Here is a 10,904-nt window from a genome sequence, read left to right as displayed (position 1 = left end):
CCCTATAAAAAAATACTCACAAAATGTGAGTTTGCTGTTCACAAGAAGCATTGCCTGATGTAAACCATGCCTTGAACAAAATAGATCTCAGAAGACCTAAGATTAAAAATGGTTGACTTGCATAAAGCTGGAAAGGGTTACAAATGTATCTCTAAAAGCGTTGAATTTCATCAGTCCATGTTAAGATAAATTGTCTACAAATGGAGAAAGTTCAGCACTGTTGCTACTCTCTCTAGGAGTGGCCCTCCTGCAAAGATGACTGCAAGAGCACAGTGCAGAATTCTCTATGAGGTTAAGAAGAATCCTAGAGTGTCAGCTAAAGACTTACAGAAATCTCTGGGACATGTTAACATCTCTGTTGACGAGTCTACAATATGTAAAACACGAAACAAGAATGGTGTTCTTGGGAGGACACCACGGAAGAAGTCACTGCTGTCCAAAAAAAACATTGCTGCACATCTGAAGTTGGCAAAATAGCACCTGGATGTTCCACAGTGCTTCTGGCAAAATATTCTGTGGACAGATTAAACTAAAATTGAGTTGTTTGGAAGGAACACACAACACTGTGTGGAGAAAAAAAGGCACAACACACCAACATCAAAACCTCATCCCAACTGTAAAGTATGGTAGAAGGAGCATCATGATTTGGGGCTGCCTCAGGGCCTGGACAGCTTGCTATCATCCACGGAAAAATGAATTCCCAAGTTTATCAAGACATTTTGCAGGAGAATGTAAGGCTATCTGTCCGCCAATTGAAGCTCAACAGAATTTGGGTGATGCAACAGGACAACGACCCAAAACACAGAAGTAAATCATCAACAGAATGGCTTCAACAGAAGAAAATACGCCTTCTGGAGTGGCCCAGTCAGAGTCCTGACCTCAACCTGATTTAAAATGCTGTTGCATGACCTCGAGAGCGGTTCACACCAGACATCCTAAGAATATTGCTAAACTGAAACAGTTTTGTAAAGATGAATGGTCCAAAATTCCTCCTGACCATTGTGCAGGTCTGATCCGCAAATACAGAAAACGTTTGGTTGAGGTTATTGCTGCCAAAGGAGGGTCAACCAGTTATTAAATCCAAGGGTTCACATACTTTTTCCACCCTACACTGTGAATGTTTACACGGTGTGTTCAATAAAGACATGAAACGTATAATTGTTTGTGCGTTATTTGGTTAAGCAGACTGTGTTTGTCCATTGTTGTGACTTAGATGAAGATCAGATCAAATTGTATTACCAATTTATGCAGAAATCCAGGTAATTCCAAAGGGTTCCCATACTTTTTCCTGCCACTGTAAGTGGCCCAAGTTTACAGGAGCAAAAACATTTTTTTTCTTTTTTTCTTTCTTAGAAATATCAGATTGTAACATTTATTTATGCGTGGGAATACTTGGGAACAGATTTCCTAAATTAACATAACTTTGAGCTCATTTCCTGGTAATATTACAGCAGTGGATGCTGCTGAGTGGAGGACGGCTCATTATAATGGCTGGAATGGATTCAATGGAATGGTACTAAACACACCAAACACGTAGTTTCCATGTGGTTGATACCATTCCATTGACTCCATTCCAGCCATTATTATTAGCTGTCCTCCCCTCAGCAGCCTCCACTGCTGTAACATTACCAGAAAATGAGCTCAAAGTTATGTTCGTTTAGGAAATCTGTTCCCAAGTATTCCCACGCATAAATATAGAGACATATGTGATCATATCCCAAATGTAATCAAGGTTTGAAAAAAAAAAAAATTGTTGTCAAATACTATATCTGTTTGGGATTCTTGCTGCGAATTTGCAGTGTACAAATTATTTATAACTATGTTCCGGCCCCTGGACCATCCGCTCAAGGAAAAATCGTCTGACTGCTGAATGTAATTGGGGACCCCTGCTCTAACACATACTGCTCAGGGAGCACACAGACATCCACTGTCTTTTGCTATTGTGTCACTCAACAGACCCAAGAGTCTTTCTCTCCATAGGGAACCATTGTTTGAGCTGCCACTGGCAATGACTGTGAAATTGGTCCTGCCAAGAAAGTAAAATCACTAAATGTGATATGCCAATCTCAGCCCACCAGTGTGTGTTAGTCTGGAGCCTGAAGAGGGTTCCTGGTGAGGGTAGGTTCCAGGGTCGGCAGGTGTCTGTCTGGCACAGTGATGAGCATTGTTCCACACAGACTGACTGACTGACTGATTGCAGGGGAGGTCCACTGTGTATACTCTTACCAGCAGGAGTGGATATTATGTCACCACCCACACAGGTTATGTTGCCACATTCAATTTCTCAACAAACTAGCAAACAAATAACCAAGCAAAACAGTACACCCCCCCCCCCAAATCACATCGCCACTGTGGTTATGCACACTCTTGTGTTGTGATTGACTAAGAAATACACGTACATTAGCTTTTAGACCTCTTGAGGATTTACCTGGGTTTTCTCCGACTGACTCTTATTAGGATTCAGTTTGACCAAAAGGCTCTGCTGGAGCTGGTCTTGGAGCTGGTCTTTTTTTCTTTATTTTTCTTTCATGTTGTTGTCTTCACAAGTGTACCATCCTTATCTACTGTAGCCTTATCCTGCCCTTGCAGGGATTGAGTTGCTATGGTGGCAATTGAGCAGTATGGAGGTATACAAAGCAATCAACGCAACGCAGGTAAAGAGACGCCGCGAGAGAGGCCAACGTGCGGGCACCCTGACGACACTACGTTGGCGAGTAAATAAACCGCCTTTACCCTCCGCTCTATTGGCTAACGTACAATCACTGGAGAATAAACTGGACGAGCTCCATTCGAGACTATCCTATCAACGGGACCTGAAGGACTGTAATAGCCTATGTTTCTCGGAGTCGTTGCTGGACATGGATAATATACACTGAGTGTGCAAAACATTAGGGACAGCTGCTCTTTCCATGAAATAGACTGACCAGGTGAATTCCGGTGAAAGCTATGATCCCTTATTGATGTCATTTCAATCAGTGTAGATGAAGGGGAGGAGACAAGTTAAAGAAGGATTTTTAAGCCTTGAAACAACTGAGACATGGATTGTTTATGTGTGCCATTCAGGGGGTGAATAGGCAAGACAAAATATCTAAGTGCCTTTGAATAGGGTATGGTAGAACTGCAACGCTCCGGGGTTTTTTACCGTCAAACGTTTCCTGTGTGTATCAAAAATGGTCCCCCACCCAATGAACTTCCAGCCAACTTGACACAAATGTGGGAAGCATTTGAGTCAACAGGGGCCAGCATCCCTGTGGAATGCTTTCGACACCTTGTAGAGTTCGTGCCCCGACGAATTGAGGCTGTTCTGAGGGCAAAGGGGGTGCAACTCAATATTAGGAAGGTGTTCCTAATGTTTTGTACACTCATTTTGTACACTCAATATGTTTTTTCTAATCATTGGCAGGACAGAACAGCAGCTTAGGGTAAACTACAGGGGGGAGGTGTGTGTCTCTTTGTTAAGTACGTCTCAAGGTTCTGCTAGCCTGAGTTAGAATAACTCATGATAAGCTGTAGAGCATACTATTTACCAAGAGATTTTTCATCTATATTTTTCATAGCTGTCTATTATAGCTGTCTGTATAGGGATATAAGCAAACAAGAAAATGCTCATCTAGAGGTTGCACTCCTAGTAGCTGGTGATTTTAATGCAGGGAAACTGAAATCCGTCTTACCTCATTTCTACCAGCATGTCACCTGAGCAACTAGAGGCAAAAAAACTCTAAATCCCTTTTACTCCACACATAAAAATGCATACAAAGCTCTCCCTCACCCTCCATTTAGCAAATCTGACCATAACTGTATCCTCCTGATTCCTACTTGCAAGCAAAAACTCAAACAGGAAGTACCAGTGATGCGCCCAATAAGGAAGTGGTCCGATGAAGCGGATGCTAAGCTACAGGACTGTTTCACTAGCACAGACTGGAATGTGTTCTGGGATTTATCTGATGGCATTGAGGAGTTTCACACATCAGTCACCAGCTTCATTAATAAGTGCATCGAAAACGTTGTCCCCACAGTGACCGTACGTACATATCCCAACTAGAAGCCATGGATTACAGGCAACATCCGCACTGAGCTAAAGGCTAGAGCTGCCGATTTCAAGGGGCGGGACACTAATCCGGACTCTTATATAAATAAATAAAAAAAGCTTCAAGTTCCTCAGTGTCCACATCACTAAGGACCTATCATGGTCCACACACAGCAACACAGTTATGAAGAGGGCACGACAACACATCTTCCCCCTCAGGAGGCTGAAAAGATTTGCCACTGGCCCTCAGATCCTCAAAAAGTTCTATAGCTGCACCATTGAGAACATCTTGACTGGCTGCATCACTGCTTGGTATGGAAACTGCTTGGAATCCGACCGCAAGGCGCTACAGAAGGTAGTGCGTATGGCCCAGTACATCACTGGGACCGAGCTCCCTGCCATCCAGGAGCTCTATACCAGGCGGTGTCAGAAGGAGGCCCTAAACATTGTCAAAGACTCCAGCCACCCAAGTCATAGACTGTTCTCACTGCTACCGCACGGAAAGCGGTACCAACGCACCAAGTCTGGACCCAACAGGACCCTGAACAGCTTCTACCCCAAGCCTTAAGACTGATAAATAGTTAGTCTGGGTAGCTATTTGGTTTATTTAACTATCTGCATTGATCCTTTTTGCAACAACTTATTTTTCTAACTCATCACATACTCTGCTGGTTCTGTTTATTATCTATTTGTTGCCTAGTTAACCCGTGTATATAGCCGAGTTATCTTTACCTATTGTGTATTTATTATTACTTTTATTATTACGTGTTATTACTTTTCTATTCTATTGTTTACGAAGCATGTGCCGAACAAAATTATATTTAATTTGAGTACCCACAGCTCATCTATTTGGTCCACACAGCTATTCCTTGAAAAGACAGACAAAATGCATTTTGAGAACATTCTTGTAACATCAGGTGTTTTGCTCCCTAAAAGAAACATTGTAGAATCATCCACACAACTGGATAGTTTTTGTGTTTTGGGAACATATCTTTTGTGATGTCCCAACATTGTTCTCACCAGACAGTTTCCACAACCTAATGAAGCATTCTGGGAACCTATAAGAACAGGTTAAATGTGTTCTAGGAACGTTCTTGCAACATCAGGAGAATGTTTTATACAAACATTCTATAATCATCACCACGACTGGACAGTTTTTGTGTTATGAGAACATTTGCCGTGACATAACAAATGTTCTGGGAACTTTCACAGAACCAATTTTGGTTTGCTGGGTTCACTCTCAATTGTCGTCCTTCTTTCATCTGGCTTTTCCAATTGTGCATTGACGATTTGAGGGTAGGGACAAACACTTGTGATGGCAACAAAATTAACTTGTGTCATCTTGTGTGATTCTCACGAATGGACTACCTATTGCAGCCAACCAGCCTAATTAGATGTTCTCTAACAATACCCACTGCTTGTCACGTTCTGACCTTAGTTCCTTTTTTATATCTTTATTTTGGTTTGGTCAGGGCGTGAGTTGGGGTGGGCATTCTATGTCTGGTGTTCTATGTTGTCTATTTCTTTGTGTTTGGCCGTGTGTGATTCTCAATCAGAGGCAGCTGTCTATCGTTGTCTCTGATTGAGAACCATACTTAGGTAGCCTGTTCCCACCTGAGTTTGTGGGTAGTTGTTTCCTGTTTTGTGTTTGTTTTCACCATTCAGGACTGTTTCGATTTTCGTTGTTTTTTCACTTTGTTATTTTTGTATTTTCGTGTTCTGTTCTATTCTATTAAAGTAACATGGACACTTACCACGCTGCGTTTTGGTCCGATCTTTCTTACTCCTCGTCAGAAGAGGAAGATAATCGTTTCACTGCTTCTGTTCTCTCTGTTTCTTCCCCTCTTACCCCCTCGCAGAATGATGCGCTTTAGTGTGAAAAAAAGCCTAATCATATGGTACATCAGTTTGGGATTAAAAAAGTGTTTCAAAGGTGTGCAGGGGTAATTATTGCCCTAGGATGCAATGTTCTCCTAGCTAAGTGGGGTAAGTGGATATCTTGCTCTGTTTGTTCAGAGATCTCCCTCTTTGAATGATAGATTGATGAATGGCCATATTTGCAGAGCATATGAAGGAGGATGACTCATTCCTATTTATAATAAAGTATAATAAGGTTTCTCAAAGTATGCTAAAAACCATCTGTGATGATTGAAGGCTGGCACTGATCCGTTTATGTGTCAGAATATATGCTATAGCCTTTTGAGGCCCTAAGGCAACATTTTGTTGGGGGGCCTATCATGCCGAATAATGTCCCCCTGCCCAAAGGTGTCCCCCTCCATTACAATGGTATGTGTTAGTTGAACATTATTCATTGTTGTATCCTAGGACCTACAATAGGTACATACATTACCAGTCAAAAGTTTGGACACACCTACTCATTCAAGGGCTTTTCTTTATTTTTACTATTTTCTACATTGTAGATGTCACGAATCCCGCCGAGGATGGTGCCTCTTCCTGTTCGGGCGGCGCTCGGCGGTCGTCGTCACCGGCCTACTAGCTGCCATCGATTCCTTTCTTTTTGTTTCTGTTAGTTTGGGCTGATTGGGTGCACCTGTTTTGAGTTTAGTTTGGTGGGTAGGCTATTTAAGGGCAGGTAGCCCGCTGGCTGTTGTGCGGGCTTGTATTCTGTTATGTTGTGGTTGGATTGTAATGTGGATTTTGTTATTTTCTGTTTACAGTTTAGTCCGGTGTTTTTGGACTCGTCTTTTTCATGCGCCCGTGTGTTTTAGGGCATGATCGTTTGGAAAAATAAATCCTCATTATTGAAACCTGCTCTCTGCGCCTGACTCCATCCACCCAGTACTCCTAGCAGCATTGACAGAAGCCCGCACCACCCATATGGAGTCAGCAGGAGCAGCGACCACCCCTCTCCCAACTATGGAGGAGCGTGTTCATCATCATACAGCTGTCCTTCATCGTATCGGGTCAGCGATGGACCAGATGATGGAGAGGATGGAACGATGGGAGAGGAGTGGTCTCCCGACGCCCCATTCAGCTCCCCTGCAGACGACACAACCCACTCCTACAGGGTCATCGGCTGGGACCAGCACATTGCGTCTCACCCCCCCGAGGGTGTACGATGGAGCAGCGGCTGGTTGCCAGGGATTTCTGCTCCAGCTTGAGCTTTACCTGGCTACCGTGCGTCCGACTCCCTCGGGTGAAGAGAGTGTAAGCCTCCTTGTCTCCTGTTTGTCAGGGAGGGCCCTGGACTGGGCCAACGCAGTATGGAACAGCCCAGACTCGGCTCGGGACCATTACGCGGAGTTCACCCGCCGGTTTCGGGCTGTGTTCGACCACCCACCAGAGGGCCGAGCGGCGGGTGAGCGTCTGTTCCACCTCAGACAGGAGACGAGGAGCGCTCAGGAGTTCGCTTTAGAGTTCCGGACCTTGGCTGCTGGTGCGGGGTGGAATGACAGGGCCTTAATAGACCATTACCGTTGCAGCCTCCGGGAGGACGTCCGTCGGGAGCTAGCTTGTCGGGACACCACACTCTCCCTCGATGAACTGATAGACATGTCGATCCGACTAGATAACTTGCTAGCTGCCCGCGGGCGTTCAGAGGGGGTCCTGTCCATTCCACCTCCCAGCCCTCCCGCTCCAACTCCGATGGAGTTGGGAGGAGCTGCATCTAGGGGGACCGGAGGAGGTGGCTCTTCTTGCACCTACTGTGGCCGGAGAGGACACACTTCGGACCGGTGCTGGAGGAGTCCATCTGGGAGTCAGGATGGCAGGCGGAATACTCCTCGGCCACCCCAGGTGAGTAGGCACAAGACTCACCCAGAGCTCCCTGTTGGTCACATGTTTTTGGTTATTTTTTTCCCTGCGTTTTTCCCCTCTCTTCAGCATAAGGCGCTAGTCGATTCAGGCGCAGCTGGAAGTTTTATGGATCGCGGACTCGCCCGTAAGTTGGGTATTCCGCTGGTGCAGATAGACCCACCTTTTCCCGTGCACTCCCTAGATAGCCGACCGTTAGGGTCAGGGCTGGTCAGGGAGGCCACGATTCCGCTGGACATGGTAACCCAGGGGGATCATAGGGAGCAGATCAGTTTTTACCTTATTGATTCACCTGGGTTTCCAGTGGTGTTGGGGGTTCCCTGGCTAGCCATTCACAATCCCCTCATTTCCTGGCGACAGGGAGCTCTTCAGGGGTGGTCAGATGAGTGTTCAGGTAGGTGTGTGGGAGTTTCCATCGGTGCCACATCGGTGGAGAGTTCAGACCAGGTTTCCACTGTGCGCATTCCCCCAGAATATGCCGATTTGGCTATCGCTTTTAGTAAGAAAGAAGCGACTAAATTACCACCTCATCGACGGTGGGATTGCGTGATAAACCTCCAGGAGAACGCTGCACTTCCCAGGAGTCACGTGTACCCATTGTCACAGGAGGAGACGTTGGCTATGGAGACATATGTCACGGAAGCTCTGGGACAAGGGTTCATTCGGCCCTCCATGTCCCCCGCCTCCTCGAGTTTCTTTTTTGTGAGAAAAAAGGAGGGAGGACTGCGTCCGTGCATTGATTATCGAGGTCTAAATTCAATCACAGTGGGATTTAGTTATCCACTACCTCTCATCGCTACGGCGATGGAATCATTCCACGGAGCGTGTTTTTTCACAAAACTGGACCTCAGGAGCGCGTATAATCTGGTGCGTATTCGGGGAGGAGACGAGTGGAAAACAGCGTTTAGTACCACATCAGGCCACTATGAGTACCTCGTCATGCCGTATGGGTTGAAGAATGCTCCAGCCGTCTTCCAATCCTTTGTAGATGAGATTCTCAGGGACTTGCAGGGGCAGGGTGTGGTAGTATATATTGATGACATCTTGATCTATTCTGCCACACGCGCCGCGCATGTCTCCCTGGTGCGCAGGGTGCTTAGGCGACTGCTGGAGCATGACCTGTACGTCAAGGCTGAGAAATGTGTGTTCTCCAAACCAGCCGTTTCCTTCCTGGGTTATCGCATTTCCACCTCGGGGGTGATGATGGAGTGTGACCGCGTAAACGCCGTGCGTAATTGGCCGACTCCAACCACGGTAAAGGAGGTGCAGCGGTTTTTAGGGTTTGCCAATTACTACCGGAGGTTTATCCGGGGTTTTGGCCAAGTGGCGGCACCCATTACCTCACTGCTGAAGGGGGGGCCGGTGCGTCTACGGTGGTCGGCCGAGGCAGATGGAGCCTTCAACCAGTTGAAGGCAAGGTTTACTGAGGCTCCCGTGTTGGCGCATCCGGACCCTTCGTTAGCGTTCATAGTGGAGGTGGATGCGTCCGAGGCTGGTGTTGGAGCCGTGCTATCACAGCGCTCGGGCACACCACCGAAGCTCCGTCCCTGTGCTTTCTTTTCTAAGAAGCTGGAGCCGGCGGAGCGGAACTATGATGTGGGGGACCGGGAGTTACTAGCTATGGTAAAAGCCCTGAAGGTGTGGAGACACTGGCTTGAGGGGGCTAAATACCCTTTTCTCATCTGGACTGACCACCGCAATCTGAAGTATATCCGAGAGGCGAAGAGACTGAATCCGCGTCAGGCTAGGTGGGCCATGTTCTTTACTCGTTTTAGATTTACGATCTCTTACCGACCAGGTTCCCTCAACACTAAGGCCGACGCGCTGTCTCGTCTCTATGACACGGATGACCGGCCCATCGATCCGACTCCCATCCTTCCAGCCTCGTGTCTGGTGGCCCCGGTGGTATGGGAGGTGGACGCGGACATCGAGCGGGCGTTGAGGGTAGAACCTGTGCCGTCCCAGTGTCCTACTGGCCTTAGGTACGTACCGCTTGGTGTTCGTGATCGATTGATTCGGTGGGCTCATACACTACCTTCTTCGGGTCATCCGGGGATTGAGAGGACAGTGCGGGGTCTTAGGGGGAAATACTGGTGGCCCACCTTGGCTAAGGACGTGAGACTCTATGTCTCTTCCTGCTCGGTATGCGCACAGAGTAAGGCTCCTAGGCACCTGCCGAGAGGGAAGTTACAACCCCTCCCGGTTCCACAACGGCCATGGTCTCATTTATCGGTAGATTTCCTGACTGATCTCTGACTGAACACTACCGTTTTGGTCGTTGTGGATCGGTTTTCTAAGTCCTGTCGTCTCCTTCCATTGCCTGGTCTCCCTACGGCCCTACAGACTGCGGAGGCTCTATTTACCCACGTCTTCCGACACTACGGGGTGCCGGAGGACATCGTATCTGATCGAGGTCCCCAGTTCACGTCCCGGGTATGGAGGGCGTTTATGGAGCGTCTGGGGGTCTCGGTCAGCCTTACCTCTGGGTATCACCCCGAAAGTAATGGGCAGGTGGAAAGAGTGAACCAGGAAGTGGGTAGGTTTCTGAGGTCGTATTGCCAGGACCGGCCAGGAGAATGGGCAAGGTACGTCCCGTGGGGAGAGTTGGCCCAGAACTCACTCCGCCACTCCTCAACTAACATGTCGCCATTTGAGTGCGTATTGGGGTACCAGCCGGTCCTGGCTCCGTGGCATCAGAGCCAGACCGAAGCTCCTGCGGTGGAGGAGTGGGTACAGCGCTCTAGAGAGACCTGGCGGGCAGTCCAGGCCTCTCTCAGGCAGGCCAGTGAGCGGCAGAAGAGGAGCGCTGACCGCCACCGCAGTGAGGCCCCTGTGTTCGCACCAGGGGACAGGGTCTGGCTCTCGACCCGAAACCTGCCCCTCCGCCTGCCCTGCCGGAAGCTGGGGCCGCAGTGTGTGGGGCCATTTAAAGTCCTGAGGAGGATAAACGAGGTGTGTTATAGATTACAACTCCCTTCTTACTATCGCATTAACCCCTCGTTTCATGTGTCTCTCCTCAGGCCGGTGGTAGCTGGTCCCCTTCAGGAAGGTGAGGTACCGGAGGTCCCTCCGCCCCCTCTGGATATCGAGGGGTCCCCGGCGT

The sequence above is a fragment of the Salvelinus namaycush genome, chromosome 4 (genome assembly GCF_016432855.1).
Source record: "Salvelinus namaycush isolate Seneca chromosome 4, SaNama_1.0, whole genome shotgun sequence".
Taxonomy (NCBI): Eukaryota; Metazoa; Chordata; class Actinopteri; order Salmoniformes; family Salmonidae; genus Salvelinus; species Salvelinus namaycush.
This window is presented reverse-complemented; position numbering follows the sequence as displayed.